Source organism: Pleurodeles waltl, chromosome 6 (assembly GCF_031143425.1).
Source record: "Pleurodeles waltl isolate 20211129_DDA chromosome 6, aPleWal1.hap1.20221129, whole genome shotgun sequence".
NCBI lineage: Eukaryota > Metazoa > Chordata > Amphibia > Caudata > Salamandridae > Pleurodeles > Pleurodeles waltl.
Window position 1 is genome coordinate 1,507,048,654 of NC_090445.1, and position 20,834 is coordinate 1,507,069,487.

The window sequence follows — 20,834 nt, forward strand, 5'->3', positions numbered from 1 at the left end:
TAATATAGCTGTACCTTTTCTGGGTCCATGGCGATGCCAACTTGGTTGATACGGAACCCAATATATTGAACCTCAGTCTTATTGAACTCACACTTTTCAGGATTACAGTACAGATTGTTTTGTCAGAGTCTTTCCAGGACCTGAAGAACATGTTTAGTATGGTGTTCAGGACAACGAGAATATACCAGATTGTCATCTAGATAGAAGACAACACTTTGTTTCAAAAGATCAGAGAAAATCAAATCCATAAATCTTTGGAATATGGAAGGTGCATTAGTCAGACCAAAAGACATGACCCTGTATTCAAAATGACCTAATGGAGTACGAAAAGGGTCTTCCATTCATTACCTTCCTTAATCCGTAAAAGATGATAGGCACCCCACATATGTAACTTGGTGAATATCTTGGCTCCTTGGACTGCTTCCAAAATATCCTTAATAAGAGGTAGGGGATACCGATCCTTGATGGTAATTGTATTCAACTCTCGAAAGTCAATACAGGGGCGGAGATCTTTAGTCTTCTTAAGTACAAAGAAAAGCGGAGCCCTGGCAGGTGATGAAGAGGGAACAACCAATCCGCTTTGCATGTTTTGATCTAGGTATTCCTTAAGTACTTTTCTTTCCTGCTCTGATAAGGAATACATTTTTCCAAATGGAAGTACTTCCCCATGTATCAAAGGAATAGCACAGTCATAATCCAGATGAGGAGACAAAATGTGTTTTTGAGGTTTCTGGAACACGTTGGAGTATCCTTGCTAGCATCTGGTTATTCCTTGAATAATATTAATGGTACTGCTTGCTTCATTGGAAGAGAAAATTTACTCTTTCAGGTCCCAATAGGAATCTGTTGAATAGCAATGTAATTGACAAAAGTGGGATGAGAGTGATATAGTCAGTTTTTCCCAATTTATATATGGATTATGTTGTGTTAACCAAGGAATACCCAGAATCATAGTATGGTTAGGAGAAGATATCAAGTGAAAGGCAATGTGTTCCTTATGTCTTTCAAATTGCAGGCAAAGGGCAGGAGTAGTATCCAAGTTAAAGGAGAGCCATCTACTGTTTGAACATGTTCTGGGATCTCTTTAGGAACGCAAGGTATTCCTTTTTCCTTAGCCCATTTCTCATCTAGGAACATCCCACTGGCTCCACAATCCAATAACGCGAATACTTGATCTTCCTGGTTAGGGCACTGTAGAATTACTGCAAATATAAAAAGAGCTGTGGTATCTTCTCTGGAGGAGCAGGTGGAAGGTATATCAATGCCTCCCTTCCCCTTCCTTCTCACAGGGGACGGGAGTTGGACGTTTCCCGATGGTCTGGTCGGACGGATTGGACACAGTCGAATGAGATGACCCGCACTGCCACAATAAAGACACAAGCCTTTGCGTAGTTTGTTTTCTCATTCTGCTTCAGATAATGGCCCACGAGCGACATCAATTTGCATGGGTTCTTCTTCTGAGGAGACTGGTTTCTCTGTGTTTCTTCAGGGTGGCGTGCAGAAGAGCGCATTGCTACTGATTGGGACTGAAACCTGGACCTTCGTTTCTCCACTTTACGTTCTTGTAAACGGTACTCAATATTAAGTGCCCGGTCCATCAGTTCTTTCAATGATTCCACCTGGGTGGAATGCACCAGTTCATCTTTTATTTCTTCTTGTAACCCTCGATGGAAGAGTGTCACAAAAGTGCTTTCAACCCATGTGGTTTCAGCTGCTAGTTGTTTGAAACGGGTTATGTAAGTCAGGACATCCTGATTCCCTTGTTGTATCTCACATAACGCCTCTTATGCAGCGGCTTCCAGTCCAGGTCGTTCGAACATATGTTTAAAGGCTTCAAGAAAATCTGAATAGTTGGATAATAAAGAGTCATTGGCAGCTACCAATGGGGTTGCCCAGGCTAAGGCAGACAGAGAACTTATCAAATAACCAACCTTGGTCTTATCCTGGGTAAACTGAGAGGGTCAAAAGGCAAAATACACCGTTAAAGAGTCTAGAAATGTCTTTAACTTGTGAGGATCTCCAGAATAACATGGTGTTGAGGCGGAGATGGTAGGTACATCAACGGATCGAGACACCAGAGCTTTTTCTCTGATCAATATTTTCGGCAAGCAGTTGTTGTAATTCCTGTGCCTGCTGCTGTACAGTATGAAGCATAGACTGTGAAGTTTCCACAGCATCTTCAGGTGGTCTTCCATGGTTCCAGAGCAACTCAGAAATGTTTGGTGTTGCAATCTGTCACGACCTGAACGCCTCTTACCGCTGTAATCTGCCAGTCTCTGGGCACCACCAGGTTTCTTGCTTGTTCTGGATTGACCAAGGTAGGGGCGACCCTTTCTAGTGGCCACGGTGCTGCTGCTATTAGAACACCAAGCAGGCCGTAACCTCCAGAAGGAGTCCCAGAGGAAAAAACCCAAACCTGAGAAAAACCTCAGATCAAAGAACTCATGAAAAAGATATAAAGAAAAGAAAAAGTGAGGCACAAAAAGCCTGGAACAAAAACTGCAGTCAGGGAAAAGCAGGTGAAGTCCAAAATCACAGGATACAGGAGCGAGGAGCACAACTGGAACTGAAGTGTTTGCAACACAAGAAACAGAAGACCAACTGCACTTATATACTGACAAAAAGAAAGTGACATGCAGGAAATAATGAAGATACCATCTTGGATTGGGAAAAGCCACATTAAAGTAAATGGAAAAATAGCCGTAGTATAAAAAGTAGGGAGCAAGGCATGCAGGAAGGAAACAGAGACTCCTGGGAAAGAGAAAATATGGCCAAGAAGAAACAAAAAAGAAAAAGAGAAAAAAGAATAGAAGAAGAAAAACACTAAGAAACAGGTAAGTAAAACTAGGGGGTAAAAGGTGGGCGCAGCATGACACAGAGCCCAAAAGGAAAGTTTCAGGTCACGCTGCGGACCAAAAAACAGGTTGCGACCCGAAAAGCGGGCCACAGCAGGAACGGCCGCCCGAGACGCGGACCGTCGACCCGACCGCGGCCCGCAAGTGGGACGCCGCCAGTCTTCGCGGCGTCACAGTGTCTGAGTGTTGTCATAGGAATTATGTCAGTGGGTGGAGGACAATACCCTGTGTTTAAGAGCAGTTTATCAACCAGGGAAAGAGAATTGTGCAGTGAATCACCTAAGCAGGGTATTTCCTCAGATGATAGTCTTATCTTTGACAAATCTGGTATTTCAGCAGTTAATTAGGAGGTTTGGTCAGCCAGAGATAGATATTTTCGCATCTTGGGGTGGTCAGAGAAAGATCTTTTTGCATCAGAGGAAAATGCTCTCCTTCCTGTGTTTTACATACTTACACTTTCCCAGAGAGCATGAAAGATAGATGCTCTTGCTTTCAAGTGACCCAGATCAGTTTTGCATGCATTGCCTCCAAAGTCTCTGATTCCCGGTGCTTTACATATAATCTGTTTGAGTAGGACAAGGCCTACAGGAAGGTTCAGGTGTTGTTTGTGTTATTTGAAATAGCAGATCAAGGTTTAAAACCTTCAGGGGCTACCTTGGCTAGGTGTATGAAACTGACAATCGTGACTCCAGAGGAAGTCTGTGTCAGGACTAACTGAACGGACGTTGACAAAGGGTATTACAACCTCTGGGTCAGCTTTCAAAGGAGCATTTATGCTGGAATTTGTAATGCTACAATCTGGTCATCCCTCATATGTTAATGAGCCGCTATAGACTTGTGTTAGGTGGAATTATTTATCCTGTTTTATTTTTTGTGTGTTTGCTGAGGCATATAATTGTGGTTGAATTCAATAGTGTCTCTATTATTTAAATTCTTTAATTTCTATATTAAACACTGAAGCATCTCAAATTTTGGTTGTTTTCAACTTTGAAGCTGATGGCATGCTCGGTATCAAATCATAGAGTAGGGACTGTGGCAGGGAAGGTGGACAAGGATGCAATGCCGGATTACTTACTGGTATGTATCTAGTCTGAATCTCAAACGTCCTTATCACAGTCCAAGTTTAGCTCCCAGAGCCCTAGTTTTTGGCTCCAGTGTTAAATTTACTTGAATATTGTAGGATATGAGGTCAGTGAACTTCTTTTTCATAGCAAAGTTTCAGTAAGGAGGTGGGGCCATACAGGAGTGTGACAGGGAAATCTAGGACATGGAGTAGAGAAGATTACCAGTAAGTAACTGTGAGATACTATAGCTTTTCAAATTAAGGGCGGACACACAACAATGTGATTATTGCCCCTTCGAAGTGAAAAAACAAGCATTTGCAATGCAAAGGGTCTTGTGTTTGCTCGAGTAAGAGCCATTAGCATTGTAAATTCCTAACTTGACTTTTCTTGCCATATAATTTGAAAATAAAAAGTAAAAAGGTTGAGCTGATTCAAAGCGCAACGGCTGCCATGAGCGCAAAGGAGAGACACAAAAGGAAAAAGAAGTTGCTTGCAGTCAAATGTATCAGCAATATTGCAATTATCCATGTAACAGGGTCTACAGCCAAGGCGGAAACAAAACTGCCCCAAGGAGGGACAAAGGTAAAACATTAACCAATTATAACAAAAGATTTCTGAAAGGTAAGCCCATGAAGAGGGTGATAGTGATGGGTGTGCGGTGGGCGTGGTTAAAAGCCCACAGCTAGATTACAACAGGCCAGAGCGCTTGCGTGCTCGACCTAAAAAAACAAGACCAGCTGAGACAGACTAATAAATTTGACCTGAGACTGAGAGCAGATGCAGGAGCCAATCAGCCTCTTCTTAACGGTGGGCCCCGCCAATGAGAGGCAATCAAGCTGGAGCTCGCCATTTGGCACTCTGAGTTCTGGTGCAAGACCTATGATGGCAAAGGAAAGTTGGTCACGCAGCTTGTGCTAGCGCGCGCGGAGGTCAAGGGTGAGAAAAAAGAAGTGGGACTGTTTGATGAGAGGAAGAAGGAAGGGAACAGGCCATCAGCGGATATAAAGGGCCACATGGATGGCGCCACAGGGAGGTTAGCAGCAGGGTCTCTGCTGAATGCAAAATAAAGTGAGTTAAGGATGAGCTATTTCGTTCCCTTGTAAGAAGGAACATGGCCGAAAAGGGGAATTCAGACGGTAGAAAACCTCAACCTCTGTTTGGATAGCATTCTCGAACAAAAACACATTTTCAGTTTGAGGATATTTATAAATGGTTACCGTGTGCAACGAATCACTTTGAATTGCACTTGTTAAAAGCCTCACTTATGTGATGCGTGACAGTCACAGACGCTGGTTTTGACAGGAGTTCCGAAACCTCTCGAAAAAACCTTCAACACATTTGTTTTATTTCCATAGCTTAGTGTTAACATAGGTGTGGCCTTTTCATTCACCCTACACTAACCACATACCTGCGCACCCGTTGAACCGATTGTGTCCTTGGTTTCAGCCGCCTAAGGTGAGCTTCCATGTTACTTGCAGAAACCCCCCGACATGCACCGTTTCCATGGTTCTTAAAACACAAGCTCCATATGAGGTTGGTTGTGCATAATTTTAGCTAATGGATGCCTTTTTGACACAACTGCCAAGTTGTCCATTGGCGTATGATGCTACAATTCCATGCTTTCTGTGTCCCTAAACTATAATTGCATGTCTTATCTGCTACCCCTTTGGTGATGGTTTACATCAATCACTAATGTCCCCTCTGCAGATCAGCAATCACGTGCATGGGCAAGGTAGCTTGTAAGGCCACTGGTTCCGGAACAGCAGATGGATGGTGCTGGAAGCCACGTTTGGGGTGCTTTGGTAGACCTGCTTGTAAGGCCACTGGTTCTGGAACAGCAGATGGATGGTGCTGGAAGTCGCATTTAAGGTGCATTGGTGGAGCTGCTCGTGAGGCCACCGGTTCTGGAACAGCAGATGGATGGTGCTGAAAGTCATGTTTGATATGTATTGGCTGAGCTGCCTGTAAGGCCACTGATCCTGGACCAGCAGATGACAGATGCTGGAAGTCAGAGTTGAGGTGCAAAAGCAGGTGTGGTTGTTAGGGCTTCACTCTTTCAAATTTGAGTGACAAGTGATGTAATGTTCTGTGATCACTTGACAGGGGTAAAGGTCATATTTTACCATCAAATGGTCATTATGATAACTAGAACTTGTCAAACCTGACAAACCCTACCTAATTTTGGTCAAAGAACGTTAGCAAACATGGGCTTGAGCAGGGAGTGGGGGGTTTGAAATGCATCTGGCCAATGGCTCTGCTACACACGAAGCACAACTGGCCAATGTTTTTTCTACACTTGAAGCATAACTGGCCAATGCCTCTGCTACACTTGATGCATACCTGAACAATTATTCTTCCACACCTGATGCATGCATTGCCAATTATTCTTCCACACTTGGTGCATACCTGGTCAATTACTCTTCCACACTTAAAGCATACCTGGCCAATTATTCTTCTATACCTCAAGCATACCTGGTAAATTATTCTTCCACACTTGAAGCATACCCGCCCAATGCCTATGCTACAATTGAAGCACTTGTGGCTAATGATTCTGCTACACTTAATGCCTGTGCTGCCATGAAGCACACCACTGGCTAATGACTCTGCTATACATGAATGACAACTGGCCAATGATTCTGCTACACTTGAAACACACCTGCTGATACTTCTGCTACCATGAAGCACACTTGGCAAATGACTCTGCTACACATGAAGCTCACTTAGTCAATTATTCTTTTACACTTTAAGCTCACCTGCCAAATATTTCTGCTTCCCTTCATGCACACCTGCCAATAATAATTATTCCACACTCGAAGCATACCTGGCCAATGTCTCTGCTGCACACGAATGGCAACTGGCCTTTGATTGTGCTACTCTTGAAACACACCTGGCCAATAATTCTGCTACTCTTGAATCACACCTGGCCAATGATTCAGTTACGCTTGAAGCACTCTTGTCCAATAGCCTCTACTACACATGAACCACTCCTGGCCAATGTCTTTGCTATAGTTGAAGCTGGTAAGGATGTGTATTAATGAGGAAAGCGTGGACAGTGGTCAGTGTGGATTGGAAGTCCATTAGTCAAGGGTGGCACAGCTGACAAAGGTGGCTCAGGGATCACTAGAGTTATGGTAGAGGTAGGCTGGTGGCAGCAGGTGTGGGGAATATCAAGACCCACAGACAGGGAGGCATAAGTGTTGGATGATGCATGAGGTGCACAAGAAGGAAGAACCAGCTGGTACCTGAAGGCAGCAGACGGAGGGCACAGTTGTGGCAGCACATGAAAGCATGAGCACTTCTGCCCAGGCTCCAAGTGGCAGGCCAAGAAAGGCATGCTTTGAGAAACTATAAGACAATAGCAAAAATATGGAAAAGTATGGAAATGTTTACACCAAATTATCACAAAGTGTCATTTAGCTCTGATTACCATTATGTGGCTTTAACAGAGCTTAAAAGGCACGTTTTATTGTTTGCCTTGAAATTCATGATGTTAATGGTCATGCGGACATCGGCTGGAAGAGCACTCCACAGCCCGGTGTCCGCGCATCCGAGTGTGGATCACATACAAAGTACAGCCGTGTGCGTTGCTTCTGAAGAAGATGATGAGCAGCAGTGCACTTATCTCCAGCAGACTACTCAACAAGAGACTACTTTTGCTCATTATTTGATTCTCTATGCGTTGCCACGGCGTTTCTATAGATTGCGGCACTCTGGTCTAAAATTTACTATTGACTCTATTAAGATAGCTTTTTGTCTGCGAAGAATAAAGATAAAACCAGTTATTTTGCAACACTTCGCCTACCTGGGTGTCATTGATAAACTTTCATCCAGGTGCATCCCATATTCTTTTATCTTTGCTTTGGGGGACAATGATGCAGTCCAGCCCTCGACTCAAATGGTATGATATGTCCTTTGCCTTGTTGCATATTAGTCAAAAACAACTTTGATTCATCTAATGTTCTACAGACTTCAAACATCCAAGTAGGGGCTGAAAAACTAACAAAACGTCTTCAAGACCCTCTTATAATCTACACTCACACTGAAACCATTCAATGCCGGGGGATAATACCCATGAGACCTTGTAGTCCCTTAAGGGTCTAATAAACAAGGGCACAGAGGGGGGCCTTAGGCAGCACCACAAGGGACAGCTGTAGGTGGAGCATCAGGGAAGGGACAGAAGCATGTAGGTAAAGAGGGACGCAAGCAGAGAGGCACAGGAGGGGCATGAGTGTAGAGATTCAGGGAAAGCATGGATATGGGTGTGCAGGAGGGGCATAGAAACAGAGGAGGGACCAACGCTTGGAGGTACAGGAGGGAAAAGAACGGGAGGGACAGGAAGAAAAAGCAGGGCGACACAAGGGGAGCATGGGTGGGGAGGAATAGGAGTGGCACGAGTTGGCAGCACGGGGGACCCATGCCCAGGTGTGATGAGGCACAGTAAGTGCACAGGTAGGTTGATGCAGAGCTGATGGGCAAGAATGCACAGGGAATCCTGGGCAAGGAGGGTCATGGACAGCATGACCAACCACACACAGGGTAATGCAGGCACACGTGTTATGGGCAAGCAACAAAGGGGCATGAGTAAGGAGGCAAAGGGTGATGGGTCAAGAGGCAAGCAAGAATGGAGCGAAGAGAAAGGCAGGGAAGCATTTGGGAAACCTCAAGAATGCTGTGCATGGAGGATTCAAATAGACAAAGGGCGAAGTGAGCATGGAGGTAAAGGAAGGAAAACGGCAGGGGGGGACAGGAGGGGCGCAAGCATGAAGACACAGGAGGGACAGAAGCAGGGAGACATAGGAGGAGCACAAGCCAAGTATCACAGAAGAAACACGGGTCAGGTGGCACAGGAGCGGCACAAGTAGGTAATACGGAGGAACTATGTGTGAAGAGGGACAGTAGGTGCACAGGTAGGGGGTGAAGATCTCCTGGGCTAGAATGCACATTGAATCATGGGCAAGGAGGGCTCTGGCCGGTACGACCAACGACACACAAGGGCACGCAGGCACATGCGTTATGGGCAAGCAGCAAAGGGGCATGGCAAAGTAAGGCAAAGGGTGATGGTCAAGGGCCAAGTAGGGATGGAGAGAAGAGACAAGCAAGGAGGCATCTGGGGAGGCCAGGCATGGAGGAATCCGAAGAGGAAAAGGTCGAAATGGGCATGGAGGAAGAGGTGGGAATGGACAAGAGGACATTTGGTGGCATGGGGAAGAAGACACGGCGTGGAATTGCATGCAGAAAGGTGTCATAGACAAGGTCAAAGGAGCCTGGTGATGGAACCACAATGAGAAATGGGTAAGGAGTAAATGCCCTGCATAGACAATGAGCACCGGAGGAACACACACATGTAGCCACTAGGGAATGGGCAGGGGGTATTGGGGGCCAGAGGACACAGAGGGTGTAGGGATGTGACACAGCCAGGGCAGCAAGATGAGAAAAGGTTGGAGTGGAACTGTGGGGCACAGGACAATGAAGCAGGGGAACGACATAGGGCATGAGTGTGGCAAGGAAAAATGGGGCATTAAAAGTGATACAGCAATGGGCCAGATTGCATAGTATTGTATTGCAGCATTTATATAGAGCTTTGGGGCACAGGGAAGAGAGGGAGGATAAGGGGCATAGGTGAGGAACAGGGAGAGCAGAAACAGGAGGGCGTAAAGAGAGTGTCAACAGGGCGCAAGTGATACAGGAAGCATCAATATATGGCCATACTGCATAAAAAGCACTTTCTCAGAGTCTTGTGGCCTGCAGGCTATTATAGGTGATCACCATTTTTATTTTGATGGGTCATGCCTGTTCCCTCTTTGTGTAACATCTGTGGCACATGGCAGACAGTACTAGCTACATCATTGAGACTGGGCAACCCGGGACACTCGATTCTGCCTCTGGCTGGCCAAATTTCAGGCTGACAAAGAAGCTTCTGTCTGGTGCCTGGGTTTGAGTGTGTGAGGTCCTTGTAGCTACGTGGTCTCACCTAATGGTGTTGTTAGCTGGTATGTGAGTTCAGTCCCCAGGACACACTTGAATCTTCACTGAATAATAATAGATATGAAAGAAGGACTCCATTTGACCACTTCTTCAGCTTATACTTCTGGGAATGAATAGCTTCTATTCCAAGTGGAAGCACCAATTTACATACAAAAGATCACTTCACCAAGTTGTCCCTGGCGGGCATCGCACCATGCATCACTCACAGTTAGAAATGAAGCACTGTTTAGCAGAGGGAGGACTTGTAAGGCTTTCTTTAACTCTTTGTGTATGGCCATTTTCTGGTAACACCATTGAAGTATTTTCCAAAAGAGGCACAATATCACCTCTAGGCCGACAGCTAGAACAAAGAAATAACAAAAAGTATGATGTGTAAGCAGCCCCATCCTCAGCTGTTTAGTAGCCCCCTCCCCTCCTTCAACATAACTACCACCTGCCGTCCAATAGAATGTAAAAATGAGGCTTTTCCACTCTTCTATCCCCATGGTTAAAAGTGCATCTTAGGGCCTTGACTAGGTCTTTGCGTGGCATAAGTGCTATAAAAATATTCAATAACATAACACAAACCAGTTCTTACAGTGAGCATCTATAGGGGCAGAAGCTTAAATTCAAGATCACGTTAACCTGAAACTGTTAATCAAGATGCTTAGTATTCAAAGAGATTTTTGTAACATTCGCAGTGCAGAACACCTTCCTCGTGATGCCACTTAGAGGTAGTCAAGGGTAGCGGTTGAGTCGCTTTTGACTACACCTGGAAATGCCAAGGTCCTTGCTACCTCTGGTCCTAGGAGTTAGAAGGTACCGAGATGAAGCTTAAGAAAGCTTGGTTGTAAGAGCACTCTTTACTTTCTGTAAGTTGCCCTACAGAAAGTGGAGCCCCATAGTGACAGTAGGTGGCTGCCATGGGGCTGAGTGTGACTAAGTATCACCCCTGTGATGTTATTGATGGTCAGATGGTGCATGACGTCACTTCCGCTAACTCAGGCGTTTAGGATGATCAGTATCCATGCACTTCCCCACTATGTGTCATACTCTTTGAACGTTTTTTTGTGGTTCCCATACGTAGAAGCTTTGATGTGAATCCTCTGCGGGGTCTTTGGTTCACACTTACAATAAAGTTGTCATTGCATCTTTTGCTCCTGTGAACACAGGCAGGTTACAATGAGATGCACTGTTACAGAGGCGGTGTGGAGTCTACCTCGCCCATCTTTCAGTTCTCGCTTCAGTTTCCTTCTTGGTTTCACAGACGTAAAGGTGTCAATTACGGTTTGGGCTGCTGAGATTGACTAGGTCATGTGGCACAATCTTTGAGTTACACGATGATGCCAAATCCTCGGGGCACCAATCTGCCAGCTATCCTCTTCCTAGACTTGAACTGTGATAGTGGGTTATTTTATTTCCCTCTTGAAGCGAATGTACAAAGTGGCCTTTGTCAGCTAAAATGTCTTGTTGTTCCAAATCCTAAGTACTGAAAGATCCTTGGTACTGAATCACAGAATGACTTTTGAATGAATTTGGGGATTTCAAGTACAAGTTTTTCTTTCTCTCCAGCAATGGGTTTTCTTTGCTTACTTTCTGGCCTATGGAGACCTAGGCCCCGATTTATACTTTTTTCTGCACTGTGTTAGCGTCATTTTCTGACGCAAAAGCAGCGCAACCTTGTATTTTGTATGTTTGTGCCACTTTTGCATAAAAAAATTACGCTAATGCAGCCTAAAAAAAGTATAAATGAGGGCCTTACTTTGAAAACCCGGCTCCTGGAGAAAGCATCGGAAGGAGTTCAGATCCGTGGTAACCACTGGAAAGTATTGAAAACCTCCTGCTCTTCACTATATTTTCGTGAAGTTATGCCCTATTGGGTTTGCAATTAAAACATAGACTGACAGTTTAGTTTAGCACTTTTGATGGGTGAAATTCAAGGCTAAGGGTGCATATATGAGACGAACTGGGAAACTGTCAAGTTTACTGAGAAACCTTGCACCATGTGGGAGGTCACATTAACATCGTTAAGCAACCAGCTGGAGCCTAATCAACCATCCAAAGCCTGCCCACGACTGAGCAGAGAAGGTTGGTTCATGCAGACATTAGGGCAACAAAGACAACAACTAAACAAAATCACCAGACTGCTAAAGAATCAACCACCGTGTAACAGCTACCAGTATACCTTTAATGAACTAAGAAAGGAATACAGGAAGGCAATATGGAAAGCAAAGCAGGCTCACATAGATCAGCAATGGATCCGAATTGTGGAAGCCACTAAAGAAAAGAACAGCCGGTCGCTGTGGTCTGTGGTCAATCAGCTGGAGCACAGGACAACGGGGATCCAAAGTAACGCAGTTCTGGAGAGAAAGTGGATTGAACACATCTCCAACCTCTATGGCAACCCCAAGACAGAAGAGCCATCTCCCAATGCAAGCAGCGAGACGAAGCTATTATCATTCCAAATACAAAACGTCGAGGAACAACTTCAACGCTGCAGACAGAGTGGGGTTCCTGGGCCAAATGGTCTCTCGGCAGGAATACTAAAACACAACCCTGTCCTTTGGACTGGCCTGCTCTGCAGCCTCTTCAATGTCAGCAGCACGGTAAACAAAATTCCAGATTCCTGGAAAGGGGCAACATTCCATCCAATATACAAGAAGGGCCCCTACGGGAACCCAGACAGCTATCAACTAATATCACTGCTTGACATTGATGCAAAAATATTTGCGTGCCTCCTGCTTGAGGAACACAAAGAATGGGCCAACAAATTAAATCTAATACCCCTGAATCAAACCTGCTTCCGACCATCGGCAAGCACTTCTGACAACCTGATAACACTAGCCATCCTCCCTGAAAAATATATTTTAAAAAAATGGCCCAACTACACCTGCTTCATGGACTTGTCCAAAGCCTTTCATTCAGTGGACAAGAACAAGCTGTGGGGGGAACTAGCTAGCTTTAATAACCTGCCAGAGCTGCTAAAGGGAATACAGCTTCTGTACTCAGAAAATTGGGCAAGGGTGAAAATTGGAAATAATGTAAGAGTGTCGGCCAGAATTCAGATAGACAAAGGTGTTAAGCAGGGCTGTGTTCTGGTCCTAATGCTTTTCAACCTTTACCTGGCAGATCTGTGCACACAGCTAAACTCCCCCATCTCCCATCCCCCCAAACTGAGTAACCTTCCCCTAACAGTATTACTATATGCAGATGACATCGCCTTACTAAATCTCACAGGTACAGGACTCCAAAAAGTGCTAAACACCTTCAATCAATATTGCTAATGAGCTGGTGGTAAATACGGAGAAAGCCAAGGTAATCATCTTTGGCAAATGAATAATTAAGAGAAATAAATGGTTCTTTAGGAATCAATCTGTAGAAAGAAGCAGAAGCTATAAATACCTTGGCATCTGGCTACAGGAGCGCTGGTCGCATCACCTGCACCTAAACACCCTGAAAGCAAGGCTGGCATCGCTACTAGCATCAGTCCTGGCCCTAGCCTCAAAGCTACAAACTCCAATCTGGGGCCCACTTCTTACAGTGATAAAAGCAAAATTCATACCAGACCTAACATACGGTTCAGAAATATATCCAAGCAAACTGAACGACTTCATGAACATTGCACAAAGCAAGATCTTCGCCTTCTCTTTCGTCTTCCACACAGCTCCTCGCCAACTCAGATTAGGTTGGAATTCGGATTACAAGATCAAACATTAGTGCAAGGCGGGCATTACTCAAATATGCTTCCATGCAAAGACTGGCCCAACCAAACACACTAAAGGCACAGATCTGGGAGGAAATCAACACAAACCAGGAGGAAGCCCCAAATCTATGGCTAAAGAGAATCGCTCTCACCATAAAGCATCAGCAGGCAGAAGAGTTATGCCAAAAGTCTTTACCCTATAAAAATTTCAAGCAACTTCTAAACAAACAAATCAAGATGCTCTCTTAGAGCAAGGACAAAGACAAGTTCAGAAACCGATCTCAATCTTGGATGACAATTAACATGTATAAGGCTCCAACAGCACAATCTTATATGGCAGAAATGTTAAAAACGTCACTAAAACTAAAGGTGCTACACGCCAGACTCGGTCTACTGCCTGCATTGGAGGCCGAACCAAAATGGCTTAGACCCACAAACAAAAGACGATGCAGACTCTTCGCACACTACCTGGAAGACTTCATACACATCCTTTGTATTTGCCCCGCTCTACTACACTGGAGAAAGCTGTATCTAAAAAACATTTTTAACACCAAAGGTATCAGAACATGCCGGCAGGTTATTCTGTTTCGTCTAAAAGGACTGACCCCACAACAGATGGCCTGTTTCGCAATTTTTTTTTTTTAAACAGAACTTGCCCTGAAACATGCCACAAAAAATAAAAATGAGAAAACAAACCCTCAACTGCCATAGGAAATGAACACTGGCAGCCCCAGGCTATGAGTAATGACCACAGTCTTCACTCCAACGGCGCTCTGCATACTCCAACTGTGGCCTGAACTATTATACTTTATCAGTTTTAACAAAAACAAAAAAAACGCTTTTTTGATGTTTTTCACCTAGATCACTTCGAGAAATGTCTAATTAATAGTCAGAAACTCCGTTTTGTCCAGTAAGACTATGCATCTCAAGACAATTAACATGTGAACAGGGCTTAACTGGACTAACAACCGCAAAGAAAGCAAGAATGTACTAATTGTTTTACTGTGTTTTTTTCTTTCTTCTTCTTCTTTTTAACGTCTCCATTTGTAAGTTGCAATGATTTTAAATAAATACGCAACTAAGCATTCAAACTAAAAAAATTAAAAAAAAGAGGTTAAGGGAGCATATGAGACAAACTGGGAATCTGTCAAGTTTACAGAGAAACCTTGCACCATTCCTGGGACATAGAACAAAGAATGTAGCGAGAGCCCTGTTTGAGATTAATGGGCACTGCCGAAGCAGGGACAGCCACAAAACACGTGTTGGCTACAAAGGCTGTGCTTTTGTGATACTCAGGATCACTGGAATTATACAATTGTGCAGTAACTTTTGAATATATCTAGATTATCCGCACTTGCCACATAATTCATGATCAGATGCATAATCTGCAGATTTTAACAAAAAAAGTTGTTTCTTGCTTTATATGCTTCAAACGTTACTAAAAAACTTGACAACACATGTTGCTGAACAGTGAAAGGTTGTTTGGAAAGGTTCACTGGCTGCTAATTGCTATATGTAGGTAGAGAAACGAGGTGCAACCAATGCCCAGATATTGTTAACAAGTGTAAAAGTGACAAAATAATGAAGTAATACTATTACAAAAATGTACTGTCACGACTCATAATTTGACTTTTCTTGCTGTATAATTTACTCAACTCTGCCGCATACTTTGCCCCTCCCTAGCTGCATAATTCTAGTGTCCCCTATTATAGACCATAAAGTGGATGATAAAATGGACTCTCTTTTTTAAATGTTGTGTTAGAAATATGAGACAATGTGTTTTCTGATAGATGTCTTTTCTGAAAATATGATTTCAGTGAATAAATTATCTTATATGTTAGATAGAGTTTGAGTAGATTTATAATGTGTGTTGTATTTTATTCACCCCCAGGAAAACTGGCCAGTGGGAATTTCTGGTCTTCTCTTCACTATACTGACTGAAAGTTTCTTAACTGTTTGACATATAAAGCTGTACCATAGTTAATTCTGGAGATTTTTAAAGGCTAGATAATGGTCTGTAGATTCTGTTCCTAGACCAGGTTCTTGAGGTTTCTTGGTGTCTCAAGCTCCTTGTGCAATCTTCTGACTTTGCCTACAATGAGGATCCATGAAATCCTCAAGTCAGCGCCATGAGCACCCCCTTGTCTCTCCATGTTTCTCACACTGCCTGTCCATGCTTCCAAACCCCTCAATGAGTCTCTGCATAAGCCTGTGCTTCTCAGAGTGGCCGCCCTTTTTGCACACGTTTACCACACTATCCTTGAGCAGTCACTCACTGTCTGCGCAATGTACCACTAGCTTCTCACAATGCATTTCCATGTGCCCAGGCTGCTGGTGAGGTGGAAAATCGAACTGTCATTGAAACCCAGTAAAGAGAGATCAGTGGAAGTGTCCCATCCTATTTTCAGCTACTAGGAAGACTGCGGGAGGAGTTTCTCCACTCCCTTCCTACTGGGAGACAGCAAGGCTGTGCTATTGTCCACCTAGTGTGCTGTCCCGACCCAAGAATAAAAGGGTATTTTTTCGATCTTTCCTTACCTCACCTATGGAAGCACCGGCCCTAGATTAGAGACAACATCTTTAACCCATCCTCAGAGTGAAACCTTGATCAACCCTGGTAAAAATATTACAACCGTCCCACACTGCAGGAGGCCCAAGCTAGAATGAGGCCAAGGGGGCTTTAATGGTTGGGTCATGACTCCAGCCAAGTTTGAAAACAGTCCGCCTCCCCCCTAGGCCTGCAGCCTAAGGGGACAATTCCAGAGTGGAACCACGCCCAGTCCAGCCCCGCTTAGTTCTCTGCCCAGAAGAAAGCAAGTAAAGCTGTCTAACTCTTCTGGTCCAGGGGCCGCTGAATGCCCAAATACTCAAATTGGCCTCCTTGGTCTTTGAGTTCCCCGACCTCTCTCTACCAGGCCCTTGTATTCTGTCTCACTTTCACTCCTTTGCCTTCCTCTTCAATATTGGAAGTATCTCCCTATCTGACCCTTTGGAATCCAACCTTGCACTTCTTCCACTGATTTTTCATTTATTATTATTTGTTGTGACCCCATATGAATTGAACTGCTTACCTAGATACTTGTGCCCCGCTCTGCCGAAAGTGCTTACTTGGAAGGCCAGCCTGCTTCAGGGGCGGTTCTTTGTACTGCAAACAATATTTGTGCTGTTTCGCCATTACTCTAATAATAACTTGATCTTTCTATAGCGCTTGCTTCCACTGTCTTAACGCTATAAATGAGAGTGTCGTACGTGAGTTAACGTACGAGGCCGCAGGGACAGAACTGGTCTGTCTTCTATGTTTAGGCGCCTCATGACGCCACGACCAATCCGTAGCGAGGACGGTCGTGACGTCAGGGGGCGGCGCGGCGGAAAGGCAGAGGCGCGAACAAAGCGCGGTGTTGCGGCCGGCCGGCTCCTCGTGGGCCTTATTTCTTGTGGCAAGAATAAAAGATATTAACATGAAATCCGGCTCCCTTGCATCCTTCATACTTGCCACTACAGAGAGGTGTTAGTAAAAGTCCAAGCATACTTTAGGAAAGTCTAAACAGGGCTTTAAGTGACAGAAACCTTTCACTTGCATGCGGCACACTGCGACATTTACCCACTGAGCTACCTCACCAGCTGTAGGCATGTGTGATCTTGCATCCTACCCCGAAGCCCCCTTGTTGAAGCGGCTCTGGGAGGTGGTGTGTGTAGAGAGACGGGGTGGTGATGGTGGCGACGTGGAGTTCACAGCTTTCTCACAGGTGTCAGGTCGTATATCCTCCTTTCGACGGGCGTGACTGCTTCGCTCAGCTGAGCAGGGTTTCTCACTCCTGTTGCAGCACCTCACTGGGGCCCTGTGAGGATTGACCTGCTGCTTAACCCCATAGGCGCTGGGCTATAGCTCGCTAGCGTTTCTCGTCCATGAATGGCTGCACAAAGTGTCTCTTATTAGTCATGTGTACTGAGATAGCTGTCGGGCACCACTGGAAACAAGCATTGGCAAAACCAATAGGCCTCGCCTCTATAGGAGCTGTTGGCTTTGGCAAGGTGTTTTTACCATGTTGTACACCAGTGTGGCTGCTGTTCAGCCTGGGTAAAAGTCAGTGTTGTTGAGTGTCCTAGAGTAGAGTGTCATAGACTGGATTTGTTGGAGTAGAGTGCCGCAGATTGTTTTAGATTGGAGTTGGGCAGATTGGTGTGACACAGAATGGAGTGGGGCAGATTATTTTGGACTGGAGTGGCGTGAATTGTGGTGGATTGTATTGGAGTGGGGTGGATTGAATGTGAGTGGGGTTTATTGGGTTGGAGTGAGGTGAGGTGGATTGTATTGGAGTGGGGTACATTGGATTGGGCTGGATAGGTTGATTGGATTGTTGTGGGGTGGATTGGACTTGAGTGGGGTGGATTGTGGTGAATTGGAGTGGGGTGAATGGGATGGACTGGGTGGATTGGAGTAGGCTGGAATTGAGTGGGGCAGATTTGAGTGGGCAGATAGGAGTGGGAAAGATTGTTTTGGCCTGGAGTGAAGCAGATTGTGGTGATTCAGACGGTTTTGGATTGGAGTAGGGCAGACTGGAGTGGGGCGGATTGTCTTAGATTGGAGTGGGTGGACTCTTTTGGACAGGAGTGAGGCAGATTGTTTTGGATTGGAGTGGGGAAGATTAGGATTGTTTTGGATTAGTGGATTTTGGTTGATTGGACTGCAGTGGGGGTAGATTGGAGTGGATTGCTTTGGGGGAGCTCGACTGGGGTGAGGTGGATAGGATTGGAGTGGAATAGATTGGATTGGGCTAGATTTGATTGGTGTTGGGGTTGATTGGATTGGAGTGGGGTGGATTGTGGTAAATTGGAGTGGGGTGAATTGGGATGAGTGGGTGGATTGGGGTGAGGTGGATTGGCTTGGCTTGTTGAAGTGGGCAGATCGGACTGGGACAGACTGGAGTGGGGCTGATTGAAGTGGTGTGGGTTGGAGTGGGGCAGATTGATTTGGATTGGAGTGGGGTAGATTGGAGTGGGTCAGCTTGGTGTTAAGCAGATAGGAGTTGGGCAGATTGGAGTTGGATGGATTTAATTGGGGCCAATTGATTTGGACTGGGGTGAGGAGGAATGGAGAGGGCAGCTTGTTTTAAATTGTAGTGGGACAGATTAGAGCGGTTCAGAGTAGAGTGGGTAAGGTTGGAGTGGAGCAGATTTTTTGGATTGGAGCGGGGTGGATTGGAGTGGAGCAGATTGGAGTCCCAATAAAATGTTAAGTTGACATGTGTTGCCTCTTCCATCTGCAGACAAAATGCTAATAAGTAATAGATAGGGAACACCGTGACAGAAGGGTGTAGGCCAAGGAACGAGAAAAATGAAAATCATGTAATGATGAACAAAGGGGACAACAGAGTGAGAGGGAGAAACATAAAAAGTGCGCACGAGAGAGAAAGATAAGAAAGAAAAAAGAATGAAAAAAAGACAAGTTGAAATTAAAGAGTGAACAGGAGTAAAAAGGAAGGGTCAAGTGAAGAACAATGAAAGGAAAGAGAAAACGTGAAACATAAGATAAAAGGGTGAAAGAATGAACAGACAGAAATGTGAATGAATGAGTGAAAGAGTGAAATGATGGAGTGAAAATGTAAAACAATAGACAGATGGAAGAGCAAACGGATGAAAGTGTGAAGGGATTGAGAGATAGAATGTTGAATGTTTGTAAGAATGAAGAACGTACAGATGGGTAACTGTGAAATGATATATGAAAGGGTAAATGGATGAATGGTTGGATGGATGGGAATGTGAAATGATTGACAGGTGAATGTATGAATAGACAGAAGGATGGAAGGATAGATGATAGATGGATAGAAGGAGGATGAAATGGTAATAGGAGCGCTCCTATGTCAGGTTAGGCTTGCTTGCTTTGCATGCACAGTATTGAGTTTAGTTCAAGTGAGGGGTAGTTTAACTTTCTGGCTACTCCCTTGCCTTTCCACCAAAAACAGAACCACTGGCCCTATGAGAATAAATCGACAATGAAAGGCATTGCATCCATGCACACAGTGCACCAAATGGAAAGGCATTTTTGGTTACTGAGCACATGTACTTCTTACAATTGGAAGACACAGCACCTGCTGTCTTCAGGTAGGGTTTAATACTTTTATTTGGAGAGTATCAACCCTTCTCACTAGCTTCAAGGGGGAGTTTTGGCATCACACCCTTCAAATAAATCCAGCCATGGCTTGGTAGTTGGGTCTGTGGGGCCTGTGTAGGTTTTTCTCATTGTGCACCAGAAATAAAAGACAAAACAGTGACCTTTGATGTAAAACAGGAGAGAGAGAGAGAAATATATGCACTTGGTGGCTGAATTTCAAAATGTAAAACCAGATAACCTGGAATTAGTACTGACTTCCCTTCTTGCCCAAAGTGTGTGATCCTAGGCAAACATTTTATTTCACAGATCCTCCTTTTTCTTGATCAAATATTTGAGCACTTTTAAATGCTTGAGTTCAGGATGTGTGCTGTACAAGCAGCTCCTATGTTTGGTTTAATGGACTAAAATGTTGCTCCATCTGTAATAAGAATGTAGTCTATGTTTTGTGTTTAGACGACTACTGATTTTCCTCTAAGTTCAATAATGGCATTGTTGTTGGGGAGTTAGCCATTAATGTTTCTAAATTCATGTTCGAAAACTATCACTATTAGTAAATGTCTGCCTATGCAGTGATATGATCTGATGTACTAAGGTGAAATACTTCCGCATGTTAAAGAAATACACTTTTTTGAATTTTGAAGAGACTGTATCGTATTTTTACATTAGATGTGTTTTCTACAAAATTCATGCCAAACATTTTCACGGCTTGTCTTGTGCACAGACCCTTAGAGCTAGGCCAGACCCTTTGCTCTGCCCTGGCTCAGCTGGCCCTTTTAATTTGCTGGAGAGCCCGCATCTATTTGAAACTCGGGTGCAGTCGTCACCTGACAAAATGATTTGTAAAAGGCGAGGACTGGAAACATGGAACCTTGCCTACATGCATCAGTTTGACACTCTGCCATCAAGGCTTCTTGTAGCAGAGAGAAGAAGAGTGTGTAAAGTGAAAATATATTTGAAAATAAATGATCCCGAGGCAGGGACTCCAAGCTGTTGTGTTATACATGGCCCTAGTCATGTGTTTCCAGAGAGGAGTACTAGTCCCAGGTGAGATGGGTAAAGGCATAGCTTCATGGGGTGTGTTGAATTGTGACACCCCCAAATGTGTTCTTGGTTAGGGAGCTAGGTCGGGGGCCCTG